Below are 21,299 nucleotides of genomic sequence, written 5' to 3' on the forward strand. Positions count from 1 at the left end.
TAGGTAGAGATGTGAGAGTTTATGGGAGGCCGAAACCGACACCAAGTGCCGACATGGGAGATGTGCCGAGTCTTGTATTGCATTAAGAAGAATTATGAGCACAACTTTACCTAACCCCCCCCCCAGGTCAGTCTTCACTGCCAAGAGCCGAAAGGGTAGGGATTTGTGCACCAGTATGCTAAAGCCCCTAGTATAATTAGAATAGGATGCATGATAGTGTGCACAGACCCAGGCCTTCTTTAAGCTCAGGATTCTGGACTCCATGAGGTGAGTTTCCTGCAGAATGCACAATTGGGGGTTTTGTTTCTGTAAATAGTTAAATACCAGCGAACGTTTAATAGAAGAATTGAGACCTCTATCTTTCCATCACATACCTGTTAACTTTGCCATGTATGAGATTTTGGGAGATACTGTATATTTACATAGAAAAATGGTGACATGTTCAATATTTATTTTACTATCTGTATATCCAGCCTATGATCTAATGACCTGTACATATGACCTGAAAATCATACAAAAACGACCGCTTCCGACGTACGATCTGGTATTGTATGAGAAAAATTTTCGTGCATGTCTGATAAAATATTTTATAGTTTAGTTTAATCGGCACAGTTGTCATCCTAAAATACAACACAAATACACTACAACACGTGACATCACTTCCGATCTTTTATTCTGCCGTACGAGAATTTTTGTAACTTTAGTAAACTCTTCAGGTTCAATATACATCTAGCATGCATCTTTCATCCAATTTTCAGATTGTGTATATGAGGCATAAGTCTTGAAATCTTGTTTTAGGCCTTTAGTCATTATAGTGGTAGCTTTGTCAAGCTCCTTTTGAAGTCAGCAAATATTGCTATGAAGATGGAATCCCCTAAACATGTATATTGTATAGGCACAGAGAAACAGGGAAGCTAACTGGTTCAATATGACCAATATGCTGAATAAGAAGAAAACTTGCTATTTCTTTATCTATGATAGATATGGGTGTGTCTGGGCCTACTTACTGAAGTGAAGGATAAAAAAAGGGGCACAAAGACCTTGTGTAACATTTTAGATAATTCTAGGGGTATTTTAGGGTTCAATTTTTCACTCACAAGGAAATAAAAGGTATGTATTCATCCTCAGTCTTTCTTGCAAGGATATGTATTTATAATGCCGCGTACACACGGTCGGACTGTATGGCGTACTTAGTCCGTCGAAACACATTTCAGCGGACAGTCCGCTCGTGTGTGGGCTTCAGCGGACTTTTTCAACGTGCAGTCCGGCGTACTAAGAATTTCGGATTTTTTGAAATTCTGTCCGTCATACTTTGGTCTCAGCGGACAATCCGCTCGTCAGTATGCTAGTCGGATGGACTAAGAATGACGCATGCCCAGAAAGGATTTACAGGGCGGAAGCGCTCAGTCTTGTAAAACTAGTGTTCGTATTGAAGCTAGCATATTCGTCATGCTGCTAATTTTGTGTTTTTTTAATATAACCCATTCTTTTCTTCTTCATAATGCAAGAAAAGTGAAGTAGCTTTGCTGCTTATATTCACACAGAGTTATCACAAATGTTTTTATTCATCCTCATCCTATGATTAATATTCCAATTTGAGAATATATATATATATATATATATATATATATATATATATAAACTTCATTTAAAAAAAAAAATATATATATATATATATAATTTTATAATTTATCTATTACTATATATTTTTGGAACTACTATTGTTAGTTTAAAATTATTTATTTATTTAGCTTTTTTTGTGTGTGTGTGTGTGTGGGGGGGGGGGGGGGGGGGGGTTAAACTAGATGGACTTGCGTTTTTTTTGTCCAAGCAGACTATGTAAGTAGAAATAGATAGATAGATAGATAGATAGATAGATCGATAGATAGATAGATAGATAGATAGATACCCAAACCAGCATTTTAGCTTACACATGATTAAATGTTCAAAATCAGCAGAGCTTCCCCTCATTTCAAATGTTAGCCTCAAATTTACAGCGACTGCACTTCCAAGTGCACTTGCAGTGCTTTAAAAATTGCACTTGAAGTTAGCATATTTATATTAACATGAACGTGTGTTTTGTAAATAACCCCCATAGTCTTTTGACATGTACCTGCCTACTCACAAATAAACTCTGTTTTTTTAAGCCAAAATAAAAAAAAAAACCTTCAGACCCCGCTGAATACTGTCGAAGAAAATCGCTTCGCACAAGTTGCGCTGTCCCTTCTCCATTTCAAGCAACTTGCTGGCCAAATATGTAGCGTAGGCCTCTTCAGGATTGGGGGGTTTACTCAGCAATTGGCTGGCTTGGCGTATAAGCGCCAATGACTCCTCCTCTGTCTGCGTCATCCTCCTGGGCCTTTTGCTGGCTAGGCGGAGGGGAGGGACCTGACTTTCGATCCGACTCCTGCTGGGCCCAGCTAGCTCCTGCGTGTGGCTGGTCCCGGCCTCCTCCTCCATACCACTGGTCCCGGCCTCCTCCTGGGTGAGCTCATCCTGTGTAAAAAATAAATAAATAAATACATAAAATATGTCTATATTTTGAAATCATCAATCACTGACAATTTTACAGTTCTCACTTGCAAATACATTTGTCTTGAAATACAAAAGGCTATCATTTTGACACCATCATTTTTCCATCAGTTCACCAAGATTTGAGCCACATTTGTGGAAACTACTGTATCCTTATATCTAATTTAATTTGTGATGAAATCCTAGATTTGGAAGCAATTCAAACATTGAACTTTACATCATTAATATTTGAGCAATCCTAACTTTAGAAACTAAAATATACCTGGCTCCAGCTGGGCGCATCAACTTCGTCCAGCAAGGAAGGGTCTGGATCTTCCTGGGGTGGCTCACCTGAGGTGGAGGGAAGGGTGGAGGGAAGGGTAGACGGAAGAGTGGAAAGTGACTGCCTGGCTTCTGACGTGTCATCCAGAAAATGCAGCCTGTTGTAATACCACAGCCTAGGTACATATATCTCATCTGCTGCTGCTCCTGATGTTTGGGACTCTAGGATCTTGTTGCGCTCCCGCCTATACATGTTACAGAGGCCCTGAATTTTGGAGCTCACAAACTTAAGGTCTGCCTGGGGGAGTCGGGTTTTCACAAACTTCAAAATTGTCCCCAGTGTCTTCCTCTGGCCAGGACGGCTTGAATATAGTGGGTGCTTGGAATCCCACAGGCTCCTGTGCATCTCAAACATATCAATGAATGTTGACAGGAATGCCTCCTCCTTAAAGGGGTCCGGAGTGTACTTTTGCATTTTGAGTTCTGAAAAAAAAAAAAAAACATAAATACTAATGTCAGACCAAATGCACACTATTTATATTGTGACAATGTAGGCAAGACACACACTACACCCACACTACACCCACCCACACTACCCCCACACACACACTACCACACACACTACCCCCCCATACACCCACCCCCACCCCCACACACACTACCCCCCCACACACCCACCCCACCCCCACCCCCACACTACCACACAAAACACCAACCCCACTCAACCACCAACCCACATTAAAATCAACTAACCATCCACAAGGTAAAATCCCACTATATACATTCCTAACGCAGGCCTAAAACCCTAAAAATAAAAAGATAACCATCTTACCGTCGCGTGTATCACTCGCTGCTTCCGTTCGGACAAACGTACGGCCTCGCGGTAACGCTTTATATACAGCGCATGCGTTCAAGCTCCGCCTGCGTTGCCCACGTTGCCTGCCCCTGACGTTCCGTGTGACCGTATTTCCCCGCCCCCCTTTTACCCTCGTTCCGCTGTGGGAGATTGAATAGATGAAGATGGCGGACGGATTTTCAGTTAGCAGCGCGGAGGAAAGCCCTGAACCCCATGCTTCCGGAGCAAGGAAGAGGTTTAAGGCCACAAACATGGCCTTTGAAGAGATGGTGGAGATGGTGGATATACTGAGAAGGGAGGATTACGATGGGGAAAATGGCCCGTATCCCAAACCCAATATCAGAAAAGATGGCATCATGACGATAGTTGTGAGCACTTTGCAGAGCAAATTTGGGGTCCGAAGAGCCAAAGATCAGCTCCGGAAACGATGGTCCGACATCAAATCCAGGGAGCCGGACCAATACAGGAGAATCAAAAAGGCACTAAAAAAAAGTGAGTACTCTGCGCTTATCGTGACGGTCGGACATAATCGTTCGTATAGGTGTATACGATATATTTGTAAATCTGGCGAATTTGATCGTTTGTGTGGTTAATAGTTCATGTAATGAGCGAATATGCTCGTTTGTATATGTGGACGTAAATAGCGTGAATTTGTATATGGTGTAAATTTATCTGGTGTTGGATTAGATTTTAATTAGTTATTAATTTTTTTGTATTGTTCATGATAAACTGAATTGTCACACTCAGTTGAGGATATCTTTGTGTACATGTCTTTATAGCTGCAGCTGTTTCATAAATTTATTCAGTGTAATGTAGTCTAACTAAAAAAAAGAGATAGATAGATAGATAGATAGATAGATAGATAGATAGATAGATAGATAGATAGATAGATAGATAGATAGATAGATAGATAGATAGATAGATAGATAGATAAAATGCTGGTTCAACATCTGGACTGGGAATCATTTAGTGTAGTTTGGGACATCATAGAACATTTTTTGACATAATCACACACAGGTACTCCAGGGGATGATTCGAGTGTGTCCGTCTGTGAAACTTGGACAAAAGATATAAAGTATCGCAGTTTGGTTAAAGGCTAGGTTCACATTGCTGCAATGTACGAGATTGAATGTGATTTGCACCGCACTGCAGTGCAAATCACATGTGATCTCTGTGTGATGCGAATTTCAGCCATACATATAGTATGGCTGAATTCGCATCGCATCCGGCCCAAACTTGTACATGGCCCTTTTTTTAGTCCACAGCAGAATCGGATCACATGGGTGTTCACACCATGTGGTCCGATTCCTGTCCGAGTTTAAAGATTGCACTGTGATATGAGAAATAATTTGGAGGTGTCAATAAAACTTTACACTGACACTCCCAGCGGGTCACATAGGGCAGTGTGAACTGCCTCCGGGAGGCATGCGATGCGTGAAACCACAGTAGATTTGCAGCGTTCGCACATCGCAGCAGTCTGAACACAGCCTAACTAAAAAAATGTCATTTAAATGATGTATTAAACTAGGATCTTGTAACAACCAGCTAATAATTGTACACCACTTCAAACCAATGTTTCATATTCCAATTTCTGAACTCAAATATCACTATGCTTAAAAGTATACTTTTTTTTTGTTTTTTCATTCTCATAGGGGAACAAAGACTCAGACAAGAGGCGGAGCAGCCCAGGACCCCCCCACCTCACCAGCCTGATTGGGCAGTTAGCCCAAGCCCAGTGTCAGAGCTGGAGCAGCCCAGCCCAGTGTCAGAGCTGGAGCAGCCCAGCCCAGTGTCAGAGCTGGAGCAGCCCAGCCCAGGGCTAGATGTGGAGGAGGAAGAGGTGGTGGAGATACGCACCCCACAAAGTGAGTGTCTGACAACCCAGCTTAAGGTAAACAATTAATGGCTGTATATTTTAACAACATTTTTTATCTACACATGTTTTTAGGTGATGATCTGGTTGTGGAAGGACAAGCCGCGGAGCCATTTTCCTCTGACAGTGCCCAGAGACTGATTGGTCAGATCATGGCCTGGAATGGCAAGATTGATCAAATGCAGAACAAGATGCAAAACATGCAACGAGAACTGGACACTATGAAGCAGGAAATGAAGAACATGATCGATGTTTTAGGGAGAATCTAAGCCCCTTTTCCCTAAAACGAAAGATCATGTTCTTCATTTCCTTGTAAAAAAGTTTTTAATGTTTTTATAACATTGTTTTTAGAGGCCAAATTTTGAAGATGCACACGGTGTGTCAACATGTGCTATGTGCCATCAGAGGATCGCAATGTACGCATTTTGTGTTTGCAAACCCTTCCTCATTCTAGTATGTGAGAGGAAGGGATTGCACCCACCAAACACGTCCATTGATCACTCATGATGGTAGATAGCACATGTTGACATTACCAATTTTTGGTGTGCATCTTCAAAATTTGGCTTTACCCCTTGTTTTCTGTAAATAGTTAAAAATTTGATTTTATTTATTTTTTTATTTTATTATATATATATATATATATATATATATATATATATATAGATATATATATATTTATATGTTTACAAAAAAAATTGTTTACCAAAACAAAACAAAACAAAAAGAAAAATACCAAAAAAAGAGGCACTTGTTGGAATGTGCACTATTAAAAATTAAAAAAAAAAGATGTGTGTGTGTGTGTGTCTACTTCTTTCAATACTCAATACCAGTTTGGGAAGTCATTTTGTGTTTTCTGTCACAAAGGGCCTTATTTACTATTGGCAAAAACCACTTTGCAATACAAATGCACTAGGACAGGAATATGCAATTAGTGGAAATCCAGCTGTTGCAGAACTACAAGTCCCATGAAGCATAGCAAGACTGACAGCCACAAGCATGAGACCCAGAGGCATGATTGACTTGTAGTTTTGCACCAGCTGGAGGTCGGCCAATTGCATATCCCTGAATTAGGAGAATGTAGGAGACAACCACCTTGAAAAGCAAACAAGAACCAAATTTAAAAATTTGATCAGACAATACATATTTAAACAAAAGGAAATCTTTATTGGTCAGCTGGCATTGGAATAGCCCCCCTACCATTAAAATAGGTGACATACTGGTCACGCACCTCACGTGCTGTTTGGGGGGCTAAGCCAGGATGGGCAGGATCCAGCCCTGTGAGTTCTGGCATTAGTCCGGCCTCAGGCCCAATTGGCTGCAGGTAATGGGTTCCAGAAAGTTTTCTTAAAAAGTTGTGCAAAATGCAGCAGCAGAGAATGACATAGTTCAGTTTGTACTCTGCCAAGTTTATTGCTGTCAAAAACAGACGGAACCGGCTGGCCATAATACCAAAGGCATTCTCCACAACCCTTCTTGCTCTGGCCAGCCGGTAATTAAAAACCCTCCTCTCCGGGGTGAGGGTCCTTTGGGGGAAGGGCTTCATCAAATGGTTCATCAGACCGAACGCTTCATCAGCGATAAAAACAAAAGGTAGACCCTCCACATTATCAGCATCTGGTGGCAAGTCCAGGTCACCAGTGATGAGACGGTGGCAGAACTCGGTCTGCCTAAACACTCCTTCGTCAGACATCCGGCCGTTCTTCCCCACATCCACATACAGAAAGTCATATTGTGCTGACACCACCGCCATTAACACCACACTATGGAACCCCTTATAATTCCAATAGTAGGACCCCGAATGGGGTGGGGGCACAATCCGCACATGTTTCCCGTCGATCGCCCCTCCACAGTTGGGAAAGTCCCAACGGGCAGCGAACTGGGAAGCCACAGTCTGCCATTCCTGTGGCGTGGAAGGAAACTGGGGAGTCAAACACAGGAAAAAAAAATAAAAAAAAATAAAATTAGTCATTAAATCAAAACAATTCATAACAAATAAAACTCAAAAACATTTTGGAACAACAGTTAAACAGAAATATTGAAAATGTTTTTCTGCAAAAATAAAAAAAATAGACGGCCCAATTCACAGATTACTCAGCCCTCTGATGGACCAGGGGACATAAGTTAGGTGGGTGAGTGGGGTGGGGGCCTAATTAATGAGTATACAATCCCTGCAACCAATCTGAGTGGGGTGGGGGCCTAATTAATGAGTATACAATCCCTGCAACCAATTTGAGTGGGGTGGGGGCCTAATTAATGAGTATACAATCCCTGGAACCAATTTGAGTGGGGTGGGGGCCTAATTAATGAGTATACAATCCCTGCAACCAATTTGAGTGGGGTGGGGGCCTAATTAATGAGTATACAATCCCTGCAACCAATTTGAGTGGGGTGGGGGCCTAATTAATGAGTATACAATCCCTGCAACCAATTTGAGTGGGGTGAGGGCCTAATTAATGAGTATACAATCCCTGCAACCAATTTGAGTGGGGTGGGGGCCTAATTAATGAGTATACAATCCCTGCAACCAATTTGAGTGGGGTGGGGGCCTAATTAATGAGTATACAATCCCTGCAACCAATTTGAGTGGGGTGGGGGCCTAATTAATGAGTATACAATCCCTGCAACCAATTTGAGTGGGGTGGGGGCCTAATTAATGAGTATACAATCCCTGCAACCAATCTGAGTGGGGTGGGGGCCTAATTAATGAGTATACAATCCCTGCAACCAATTTGAGTGGGGTGGGGACCTAATTAATGAGTATACAATCCCTGCAACCAATTTGAGTGGGGTGGGGGCCTAATTAATGAGTATACAATCCCTATATATATATATATATATATATATATATATATATATACACACAAAGGGTGTATACAAAGAGTATACAAAGGGTGGGGGGCAGTAAAACAGTACAATGGAGCTGACAATATGAATTAGAGAAAAACAGTCTCGGCTGTGGGTGTATAGGGGCCCAGGATTGCATGCTGGGGACGTTAGTGAAAGCAAATATGCATGTGGGACACAAAAAGGTAAAAGCTATAAAAAAAATGACACAAAAAAAAAAATACATCAACAAAAACAATTGCATGCATTCATATAAAGGGGACATTCACAGCATATTCCTGTCATGGATATTAAAAGTCATGATGAAATTAATACAAACATACAATGCATATAATGCAATATTAAAAGAACAAACTTACCTTCATATATTCCTTCTGCAGGACCCGAATAATGGCAGAACAGGTCTCTGGAATAATGATCCCCAGAGCCTGGGGGGAGATGCCTGTAGAGAACTTGAGGTCCTGAAGGCTTCTCCCTGTCGCCAAGTAGCGCAACGTGGCGACGAGCCTCTGCTCCGGAGTGATGGCTTGCCGCATGCAGGTATCCTGCCTGCTGATATAAGGGGTCAGCAAAGCCAGCAGACGGTGAAAAACGGGGTCTGTCATCCTGAGATAATTCCTGAAATCATCAGGATTATTCTCACGGATCTCACGGAGTAAAGGCATATGCGAGAGTTGGTCGCACTGGCGCAACCAATTCTTTGTCCATGAACTCCTCCTCACCCTGTTCACAGACTGGGCTCGGGTCAAAGTATTAACCCCAACACCAAGCCCCCATATAGCACGAACTCGTTCCCGAGTACGTCCACTCTCCATGGCTTTGAAATGGTCGGCTGGACAAACAAGCTTAACTGAACGCACTGAAGAACAGCCAGACCTATGAAGAACGACATGAAACCCAGAAATGAGCGGACCAGAAGCGCCTAACAACAGGTACCAACTGATCCACGCGTACCGAAAGACAGATACAAACCTCACAGGTAGACTGCGCCGCAGAAAACGGACAAATTAAGCTGAAGTCTGAAAAGCGCGAATTGTCTCTAACCAAACTTCTACTAACGCAAAGTCAGCAGAAGGAGCCCAAAGGGTGCTTTGCTGTGTCTTGGACTTCCTATTTCTAGTCCCGTCGTACGTGCTGTACGTCATCGCGCAAGCTTTCGTCGGACTGTTTGGGTATCCGTGTGTGGTCAAGTCCGTTCAGTGGAAAGTATGACGGACTGTCCGTCGGATTGTATGACGGACTAAGTACGCCATACAGTCCGCTCGTGTGTACGCGGCATTAGTCTTTCATCATAAGGCACACTGGCTTAAAAAAACTTTGCTTCTACAAGAGTTTTGAGTGCTGCCTGTAGAAACCGCTCAATGTTATCCTATGTGTCCATGCACTTTAGGATGTTTACAGGCATATGTTCAATGTTTAGAATCAGGGAAAAAAAATCTTCTGGTTCACGATTCTGATTGGAGCTCACTGGCAGAAAAAACTTTTCTAAACTTGTATAGACTTTGTACAAAAAATGCTTTATATGAGCATTTTTTACTCCCAAGAGAAGAGACTTTTTGTTAAGCTCATTGTGAATGGAGCCTAAGACAGGGGTCTTTAATTTAAGTATGATAAACCCTCTAGTAAATCAGTGGTCATCATCAGGGAAGGTCATAGTTTGTAAAAGAAAATAAGAACAAGGGAATGCTCCACATGTGCAATAAGGATTTTCATAGAATGAAAACCACTGAAATATGCACTCATAAAGGAACTAGAAAATGCATTTCCTGGAGAAAATGCGTGGGCATGCTGAATAGCATCAAAACTGTCCTCATCATATTGCCCCATCAAAACTGCCCATCATATTCCTCTATTATAAATCAGTACATGGCGTGTCTGTGCTCTCCCCCACTGCCCATCACTGTGTATAAGAAGCTTTGGTAACCATGGAAACAAAACAGACACCAAAAGCCTGGATGCCCTAAAGCTGAATATTTTGTGAACATTTTAAAGTTTGTTTGACATTTGTAGGTGAAAGTATGAAGGAGCTGAAACTTTTGGTAGCGGAAGAAGATTTTAAGGATTTTAAGCATGCTCTCATTGACTTCAATGTTAAAAAAAGTGTTAAAAAGCTTAATATTTTAAAAAGTATAAATAGTAGCAAAAACTTTGAAGAAGTCCCATCATCACCTGAAAGAGCTGAACATTTCAAAAGTTGAATGGCTTTAATAGCTGAAAGTATGCAGAAGTTACACAGAGCCAAAAAACTTACGGAATAATAAAAAGATGATGATGATTAACTAGAAAATGCATTTCCTGGAGAAATTTGTGGGAATGCTGAATAGCATCAAAACTGCCCCATCATACTGCCCCCATCAAAACTGCCCATCATATTCCTCTATTATAAATCAGTACATGGTGTGTCTGTGCTCTCCCCCACTGTCCATCACTGTGTATAAGAAGCTGTGGTATCCATGGAAACAAAACAAACAAAAGCCTGGATGCCGTAAATTTAATGACATTTTCTGAAATGATCAGTAAACTTAAACAGCTTATTCACAAAAACTGTAAAAGATATCAAACTGAAAAGATAAAGCTAGATAGCTGAATATTTTGTGAGCATTTTAAAGTTTGTTTGGCGTCTGTAGGTGAAAGTATGAAGGAGCTGAAACTTTTGGTAGCGGAAGAAGATTTTAAGGATTTTAGGCATGCTCTCATTGACTTCAATGTTAAAAAAAAGTGTTAAAAAGCTTAATATTTTAAAAAGTATAAATAGTAGAAAAAAAGTTGAACGTTTTAAAAGTTGAATGGCTTTAATAGCTGAAAGTATGCAGAAGTTACGCAGAGCCAAAAAAACTTACGGAATAATAATAATGAAATTTAAAATATGATTAATAAATAAAAAAACTAATAACAATAGTGTGACTGATAAAGCATTCCCACTAATAAATAAAAAAACAAATAACAATAGTGGAACTGTTAAAGCATTCCCACTAATAAAGAAGGGCTATCTATGCAGGGCCGTCTTTAGCGCAGGGCAAACGGGGCACTTGCCCTGGGCCCAATGTTTGTAGGGGGGCCCACACTGCTACCTGAGAATTGGGGCCCCGATGAAGGTTTTGCAGAGTGCACAGAGGACACGGGAGGCTGTATTCCCGTGCTAGCCAGCTGAGAGGGGGCGGGGCCGGGAGCTCCACTGATGCTCTGACCCCGCCCCCATACAGCCTGTATGCTCAGAACAGAGCGGCTGTAGTGAGAGCCAGTGATCGGAGTGGGAGCATCAGTGGAGCTCCCGGCCCCGTCCCCGGACCTCTGTATTCCCCAGCCAGTATAGAGGGGGCGGGGCCGGGAGCTCCACTGACACTCCCACTCCGAGCACTGGCTCTCACTACAGCCGCTCTGTTCCGAGCATACAGGCTGCACGGGGGCGGGGTCAGAGCGTCAGTGGAGCACCTGGCCCCGCCCCCTCTCAGCTGGCTAGCGCGGGAATACAACCTCCCGTGTCCTCTGTGCACTCTGCAAAACCTTCATTTGGGGCCCCAATTCACGGGTAACGGGGCCCCCCCACAAAGCATCAGTGGAGCATCAGTGTTGTAGTGAGATCAGAGAATGGAAGCCCCGCCCACATACCTCTAAATGTATGTAGTGTGTTTGGCTGCTCAGGTATGTCCTTGCACCCATAAAATGCCTGACTGCTTAAACCCTGAGCTGTGTTATTCAACTGTCAAGCTGTGCGTTGCTAAAAGTTCTCTGACCATCACCTGTAGCATGTACGCAGTCTCTGATTGTCTCCTGCAGTATGTCCACAGTCTCTGATTGTCTCCTGCAGTATGTCCGCAGTCTCTTATTGTCTCCTGCAGTATGTCCGCAGTCTTTGATTGTCTCCTGCAGTATGTCAGCAGTCTCTTATTGTCTCCTGCAGTATGTCCGCAGTCTTTGATTGTCTCCTGCAGTATGTCCGCAGTCTCTGATTGTCTCCTGCAGTATGTCCGCAGTCTCTTATTGTCTCCTGCAGTATGTCCGCAGTCTTTGATTGTCTCCTGCAGTATGTCCGCAGTCTCTTATTGTCTCCTGCAGTATGTCCGCAGTCTTTGATTGTCTCCTGCAGTATTTCCGCAGTCTCTGATTGTCTCCTGCAGTATGTCCGCAGACTTTGATTGTCTCCTGCAGTATGTCCGCAGTCTCTGATTGTCTCCTGCAGTATGTCCGCAGTCTCTTATTGTCTCCTACAGTATGTCCACAGTCTTTGATTGTCTCCTGTAGTATGTCCGCAGTCTCTTATTGTCTCCTGCAGTATGTCCGCAGTCTTTGATTGTCTCCTGCAGTATGTCCGCAGTCTCTGATTGTCTCCTGCAGTATGTCCGCAGTCTCTTATTGTCTCCTGCAGTATGTCCGCAGTCTTTGATTGTCTCCTGCAGTATGTCCGCAGTCTCTTATTGTCTCCTGCAGTATGTCCGCAGTCTTTGATTGTCTCCTGCAGTATTTCCGCAGTCTCTGATTGTCTCCTGCAGTATGTCCGCAGACTTTGATTGTCTCCTGCAGTATGTCCGCAGTCTCTGATTGTCTCCTGCAGTATGTCCGCAGTCTCTTATTGTCTCCTACAGTATGTCCACAGTCTTTGATTGTCTCCTGTAGTATGTCCGCAGTCTCTTATTGTCTCCTGCAGTATGTCCGCAGTCTTTGATTGTCTCCTGCAGTATGTCCGCAGTCTCTGATTGTCTCCTGCAGAATGTCCGCAGTCTCTTATTGTCTCCTGCAGTATGTCCGCAGTCTTTGATTGTCTCCTGCAGTATGTCCGCAGTCTCTTATTGTCTCCTGCAGTATGTCCGCAGTCTTTGATTGTCTCCTGCAGTATTTCCGCAGTCTCTGATTGTCTCCTGCAGTATGTCCGCAGACTTTGATTGTCTCCTGCAGTATGTTCGCAGTCTCTGATTGTCTCCTGCAGTATATTCGCAGTCTCTGATTGTCTCCTGCAGTATGTCGCCAGTCTCTGATTGTCTCCTGCAGTATGTCGCCAATCTCTGATTGTCTCCTGCAGTATGTCCGCAGTCTCTGATTGTCTCCTGCAGTATGTCCGCAGTCTCTGATTGTCTCCTGCAGTATGTCCGCAGTCTCTGATTGTCTCCTGCAGTATGTCTGCAGTCTCTGATTGTCTCCTGCAGTATGTCCGCAGTCTCTTATTGTCTCCTGCAGTATGTCCGCAGTCTCTGATTGTCTCCTGCAGTATGTTCGCAGTCTCTGGTTGTCTCCTGCAGTATATTCGCAGTCTCTGATTGTCTCCTGTAGCATGTCCCCAGTCTCTGTCTCCTGTAGTATGTCGCCAGTCTCTTATTGTCTCTTGCAGTATGTCGCCAGTCTCTGATTGTCTCCTGCAGTATGTCCGCAGTCTCTGATTGTCTCCTGCAGTATGTCTGCAGTCTCTGAACCTCTCCTGTAGTATGTCTGCACTCTCTGACACTCTCCTGTAGTATGTGCATTAATGTGCCCCTTTACTTGCTCAATTATTTAGGATTGCTCCACTGCTCAGTGAGAGGTAATGATGTGTATTAGCCTGTAGCAACCAATCAGCGAACAGTAGTGATCTGCTTTAATCTCTAGCAGCCAATCAGTAAGTGGTAATGATGTGCATTAACCTTTAGCAACCAATCGGCAAGCAGAAATTATGTGTTGTAACCTCTAGCAACCAGCCAGCGAGCAGTAAGGATAGGCTGTAACCTCTGGCAAACAATTGCAATCACTGCGTGATCTGCTGCAGTAAACTGATTTTGAGTCTACCTGCTATTTTTTGTATGTCTCAGAATGGAGGGGGGGGCCCAAGAAAATGTTTGCCCAGGGCCCAATCAAAATTAAAGACGGCCCTGTATCTATGGTTGAGAATAGTCCTTCTTACAAAGACCAGTCAACTTGTAAGATTTCAGGAAGTGTTCAAGAACAGCAGGGAGAGATTACAATGACCAGCAATCCCCCATGGTCTTTATTTTTGTGAGTGCATTATATTAGTGGTTTTATTTCATTCATTTGAGGGCTCTAAAATGCGATGATGATAAGTGCATATCTTTTAGCTCCTGTAAGTGCATAATTAACCCTTAATATACCCAGATTATTCAAAAATAATACACTAGGTCTTTATGCGATTTTTCATTTTCTTTTGTTTGTTTGTATTTTTGTTTTTTTCTAGTGTGGTTTTTTGTAGAGCAGCAAAATTTTGTTTTTAAGCACCTACTATATGAATATTAGTTGAACTTGCTTATCTTTTGCAACTGGACATGGGTTTTCAGCCCATGGATTGATGCTGGGGTAAGACTAACACCCTATCTGAATGGCTGTGAGAGGAGTGGAATGCCGTTTATAGTCTTTTCCAGCCGAATTCTAGCCTCTCTTCCTCTGTAGTAGTGCCGTGTTGGGCCATTTTTTTACCTGCAAAAAGATGTGAATTTATTTTTATTTTTTTGTAAAAGGTGATCTTAACCTTTCCAGAAGCTAGTGCGCGGTGTGACCTGACTAGGCTCAGTGCAGGGATAAAGTGCTGAGCTCAGAGGAGCGCACGGTTTCCTTATTTCTTTTTTTCTTTTTTAAACAAACTCATAAAATAGGATTTTTAAAACAGCTTACCTTTAAAATCCTTTTCTTGGAGTACATCATAGGACACAGAGTCTCAAGTAATTACTTGGTGGGTTATAGGCCTACCTTCAGGTGTTGACACTGGTATAACCAATACAGGAAGTTGACTCCCCTATATAACCCCTCCTCCTTCCAGGAGCACTCAGTTTTTGTAGCCAAGCAATATAAGCAATATACTCTCACCCCATAAAACAGAGGGGCTGGAGCTCTTTGTCCTATGATGTACTCCAAGAAAAGGATTTTACAGGTAAGCTGTTTTAAAAATCCTATTTTCTTTATCGTACATCATAGGACACAGAGTAAGTCTCACGTAATTACTTGGTGGGATGTCCCATAGCAATGCTACTTGAGGGGAGGGAGACACAACCCATAGGGTAACCCCCAGACCTGAGGACTTATACTGCTGCCTGCTGCAGACTGCGCTCAAAAGCGATATCCTCATTCCATCTTACATGCACTTGATAAAATTTTGCAAATGTATGTACTGAAGGCCAAGTCGCGGCCTTGCAGATTTGAGACCTGGAGGCCTGGTGATGCACTGCCCAAGAAACACCAACCACTCTGGTAGAGTGGGCCTTAACTTGTAAAGGGGAAATCTTTCCCTTTAAATCATAAGTTTGACGCCTCTATCACTAAGGAGGAACTCCTAGCGACTGTAAAGGCCCTCCCGACCCATAAGTCTTGGGGACTGGACGGGCTCCCCTACGAGTATTGCAAGGCGTTTCTACCTATCCTGAGCCCACACATGACCAAACTATTTAACTCCTTTCTTCAACAGTCCCCGGTCCCGACTGAAATGCTAGGCTCCTTTATCTCCCTCATCCCTAAACCGGACAAAGATCCGACATCCTGCGCCAGTTACCGGCCTATCGCCCTACTGAATGCGGACCTAAAATTTTTTACGAAGCTCTTGGCAAATCGCTTAAATGCGATTCTCCCCTCCTTAATACATAAGGATCAAGTGGGCTTTGTCCCTGTGAGACAAGCAGGGGACAATACCAGGAAGGTCATAGATCTCATTGATGTGGCGAATAGGGACAACCTAGCATCTCTGGTCCTTAGTTTAGATGCCGAAAAGGCGTTTGACCGCCTGAGCTGGCCCTTCATGGAGGCTACGTTGCACCATATGGGCTTTCGGGGCCCGTTCCTGCATGCGGTGCATCCCCTCTACACCACTCCCTCCTCACAGGTTAAGACCCCCTTTGCCACGTCCTCAACCTTCTCCATTGCTAATGGCACCCGCCAGGGTTGTCCGCTATCTCCTCTCCTTTTTGCACTGTGCGTGGAGCCTCTGGCGGCTGCCATTAGAAGCAACCCCGACATCCGGGGGATTTCGGTTAGGGGCAGGGAATTCAAGATATCGCTTTTCGCAGACGACGTTATCCTCACCCTGACTCAGCCCAGGACCTCACTACCCAACCTCCACTCTGAACTGAGCCGCTACGGGGAGCTATCGGGCTACAAAATAAACACGTCCAAATCGGTGGCCCTCCCACTGAATATGGCGACGGATGAGACGTCTCACCTGCGCTCCATATTCCCGCATAAATGGGAAAGCTCCTCCCTTAAATACCTAGGGGTTTCTCTTGCGCCATCATTCCATACCCTATACCAGGCTAATTCCCCCCCCCCCTATCGGGCAATTAGGGAACTGATCCACAAATTGAAGGTGCATCACATATCGCTCCTGGGACGGATCACGTCTATTAAAATGGTGATCCTCCCCAAGCTCCTGTATTTGTTTCAGACACTGCCGATCCCGGTCCCTTACGCACATCTATGCACGCTTCAGAAGGACCTGTTGAAATTTGTATGGAATTACAAATAAAACTGGCTCCCGAACGATGTCATGACGGCCCTACGCTCCGATGGTGGCCTGGCATTCCCCGATTTGGTTCGATACTATCAGGCCGCTCAGTTGCGGGCCATAGTCTCCTGGTTTCCGCAGAGGTCCTATAACAAGTGATCGGAGATTGAAAAAATATGGCTAGCCCCGGTACACAGCTTCCTATGGCATCGGGATAGATCGGGGTCGGCCACTAGGGCCGATGGCCCAGCTCCGCCTGCTCTGGCGGAAGCTTTCCCGCAGGCACAGTCTCCATTCGGAGTTCTCCCTAATGACCTCCTTTCTCTGCAACCTGCAGTTGCCGACCAGCCTGACCCATCAGATGTCCTGGCCCTGGGCCTCGCGTAACCTGTTTCATTTAGGGCATCTGGTGGACCCTAGAACATGAAAGTTGTTGACCTTCTCGGAGTTCCAGGCCAAACACGACCTCCCCCGACAGACGTTTTACAGCTACTTACAAATAAGACACGTCGCACAAGCTAGGGCCCCCCACCTACAGTTCTCCCTGTCCTCCCCATTCGAGCAGATAATTCTGGAATGAAGGAATCGCAGAGGGCTGATTTCAGACATTTACCGCATTCTCAACACACACCACTTCCAAACGAGAGGTAAACATTTATATATGAAACGCTGGGAGAGGGAACTGGGTGAGGAGCTCTCCCTTGAGGCTTGGCAGGGGGTGTGGCGTCAGGCGGCCAAGTCATCTCTGTGTACACTGTACAAAGAGAATTCCTACAAAATCCTCTTTTTCTGGTATCAGACTACCGACATACTCCACAAAATATACCCCTCTACCTCAGACCGCTGCTGGCGATGTCTGAGGGAGCGGGGCTCCCTGTTCCACATTTACTGGGCCTGTCCCTTGATTGCCCCATACTGGCTCATGACCCAAATGCTGCTTCAACGTCTATTTGATGTGTCAGTACCCCACTCCCCTAAATTTTTCTTACTAGGCCTGTCACAACCTCCATTAGCCAGGCCGTGCCGGAAGCTGCTTAGGGATATCCTGACAGCAGCCCATTGCCTGATAGCCCTTAACTGGAAAAATTAATTGCCCCGTCCACGGAAGCCTTATACTCTAGGATCAAGGATGTTGAACTCATGGAGAGAATGACTGCCAGAGTGAGAGATAGGCTTGAAGAGCATGACTTGGTCTGGGGGAGATGGCGGCTACTGGAGGATTGATGGTGAGCCGCTACGAGTACGGTGATGTAGACCACTGGCGTTCTATTTCTTTTTCCTTCTTTCTCTCTTTTTTTCTCTCTTCTACTCTTTTTGTTCACAATGTTAATGGTCCTTGCTATGTTATGAATCAGGCATTCGAGCCGGACAGCAAACCTTGGGTGGCCTTTTGGTTGCTAGCACGGATGGCTGACCTGCAATGTCTTCCATCCGGCTGCGCACCCTCGGTCGGATTGCCTAATATTGCTGCACCCTCTAATGCTGTGTTACCTTGCACTGTCTATTTGAACTGGGCCCCACAGATTTTGGGAGCCGTATTGCTGTATGCCTGTACTATTGTTTTTGTCTTGCAACCACGAAAAATAAATAAATTGTTATTTGGAATAAATCATAAGTTTGAATTATAACTTGCCAAATGCACTTAGCGACAGTGGATTTTGACGCTGCCTGTCCCTTCTTAGGACCCTCTGGCAGAAGAAATAAGACATCAGTCTTACGAATCGGAGCAGTTTTTTTAAATACATTTTCACTGCTCTCACTACATCAAGACAATGTAGTGACCTTTCTTTCCTGGAACAAGATCTTGGGAAAAACCCTGGCAGGACAATATCTTCATTCAGATGAAAGCCTGAAACCACTTTTCGCAAAAACCTGGACGAGGGCGTAACACCACTCTGTCCTCATGAATAATCAAATATTACTCCTTACAAGAAAGAGCAGCCAATTCTGAAATCCTCCTTGCTGAGGATATAGCAAACGAAATTATCAGCTTCCTAGTCAGAAGGACTAAGGGAACATGCTGCAACAGTTCGAATGGCTGTTTTTGTAACACTGACAAAACTAAATTTAAGTCCCAAGGGCTTAAGAGTGATTTAACTGGCGGATTAATCCGCAGCACTCCTTGCATGAAACCCTGGACTAAAGAATGCATAGCAAGCAGTCTTTGAAATAAAAATTTATAAGGCTGAGACTTGGCCCTTAATAGTACTCATGGCCATCTTCCTCTCTATGCTTAAATGCAGAAAGGTAAGAATTCTGCCTATGATATATCTCCGAGGGTACCAACCCTTGGATTCACACCGGGAAACATACGCTTTCCAGGCTCTATATTATATTAGACATGTGCATTCGTTTTCGTCCGAATGCATTTTTCGTCCTAATTTCAGGTATTTTCATTTTGACAAACGATAACGAAAGCACAGAATAAGAAAAACGAAAGATCCGACATAAATAAATGCTTTATTTTCGTTTTCCTTGTTACAACAGTTCGATATAGAATAGGAGATTCGAAGTGACTCTGACAATAACAATCTGTGTCTATAGAACCTGTGGTCGAATGTGCCTAACCTTACCTCTATTAATCCAAGATTATATAGAGAAAATATTCGACAGAGAAAAAAGATTTGACAGAGAGAAAAGATTCTGCAAGTTACTGTTCTAAAAAGTGTTTGGGGACCTAAGTCCTGACCCAGGGAACATGTATCAATGCAAAAAAAAGTTTTAAAAACTGCAGTTTTTTCGGGAGCAGTGATTTTAATAATGATTAAAGTGAAACAATAAAAGTATAATATTCCTTTAAATTTCATAGCTGGGGGGTGTCTATAGTATGCCTGTGAAGGGGCGCATGTTTCTGGTGCTTAGAACTGTCCCTGCACAAAGTGTCATTTATGCAGGAAAAAAAGTCCTTTAAAATCACTCGCAGCTATTATGAATTGTCGGCTCCGTAATACAGAGAACACTCATTGAAAGTCATTGATAAAATAAATAAATAAATAAATTTTAAAAAAAGTGTGGGGGTCCTCCAAATTCAATTACCAGGCCCTTCAGGTCTGGTATGGATATTAAGAGGAACCCTGTGTCAAATAAAAAAAAAAATTGACGTGGGGTTCCCCCTAAAAATTCATACCAGACCCTTTATCCAAGCACGCAACCTGGCAGGCCGCAGGAAAAGAGGGGGGGACACGAGAGCACCCCCCCTCCCTCCTGAACACTACCAGGCCACATGCCCTCAACATTGGGAGGACCTTGTCCCTCAAAGCACCTTGTCCCCATGTTGATGTGGAGAAGGGCCTCATTCCCACAACCCTGGCCGGTGGATGTGGGGGTCTGCAGGCGGGGGGCTTATCAGAATCTGGAAGCCCCCTTTAACAAGGGGACCCCCAGATCCCGGCCCCCCCCCTGTTTGAAATGGTAAGGGGGTACAAAAGTACCCCTACCATTTCACAAAGAAAGTATAAAAAATAGTTAAATAAGACAAACACACTTTTGAAAAATTCCTTTATTAAAAATAAAAAAATAACAAAAAGATTCCAGCGGTGGTAATCCACTCTTGCTATCCAGCGACAAATGATATCTCTCCAGCGATGGTTGATCTGATCCAGCGCAGCGAATCCATCCATCTTCTGTCTCCACGGAGGAGACACTGTGGGGATCCCGGCAGCCTGACGTTTGTTATATGCGGAGGGCGGGGCCACCCGTCACCTGATCCCGCCCCCCTCTGACGCAAGGGGAAACCCGGGCTTCCCTGTGACGTATGGGTGACCCCGCCCCTTCTCATTTAACGGAAACCTGCCTGTGTTACATCAGAGGGGGCGGGGTCACCCATACGTCACAGGGAAGCCCAGGTTTCCCCTTGCGTCAGAGGGGGGCGGGGTCAGGTGGCGGGTGGCCCCGCCCTCCGCATATAACAAACGTCAGGCCGCCGGGATCCCTGCAGTGTCTCCTCTGTGGAGACAGAAGATGGATGGATTCGCTGCGCTGGATCAGATCAGCCATCGCTGGAGAGATATCATCTGTCGCTGGATAGCAAGAGTGGATTACCACCACTAGAATCTTTTTTTATTTTTAATAAAGGAATTTTTCAAAAGTGTGTTTGTCTTATTTAACAATTTTTTACACTTTCTTTGTGAGTTTTCTTTTCTTTTGTACCCCCTTACCATTTCAAACAGAGGGGGCTTCCAGATTCTGATAAGCCCCCCACCCGCAGACCCCCACAACCACCGGCCAGGGTTGTGGGGATGAGGCCCTTCTCCACATCAACATAGGGACAAGGGCCGCTCTCTCGCCCCCTCTTTTCCTGCAGCCTGCCAGGTTGCGTGCTCGGATAAAGGGCCTGGTATGGATTTTTAGGGGGACCCCCACGTCAATTTTTTTTAAATTTGACGGGGGGTTCCCCTTAATATCCATACCAGACCTGAAGGGTCTGGTATGGATATTTAGGGGGGACCCCACGTCAATTTTTTTTCTTTAATTTGACACAGGGTTCCCCTTAATATCCATACCAGACCTGAGGGGCCTGGTAATTG

The 21,299-nt window shown here is 44.2% G+C and overlaps 1 protein-coding gene across 2 annotated transcripts in view; it reads right to left on the reverse strand.

Moving 5' to 3' along the window:
• Positions 1–21,299, reverse strand: part of P2RX3 (purinergic receptor P2X 3) — a 552,515-nt gene that overhangs the window by 497,741 nt on the left and 33,475 nt on the right. The window lies entirely within an intron of this gene.

This window comes from Lithobates pipiens, unplaced genomic scaffold, assembly GCF_037356315.1.
Source record: "Lithobates pipiens isolate NorthernLeopardFrog02 unplaced genomic scaffold, aLitPip1_a1.2 Scaffold_19, whole genome shotgun sequence".
NCBI classification, from domain to species: domain Eukaryota; kingdom Metazoa; phylum Chordata; class Amphibia; order Anura; family Ranidae; genus Lithobates; species Lithobates pipiens.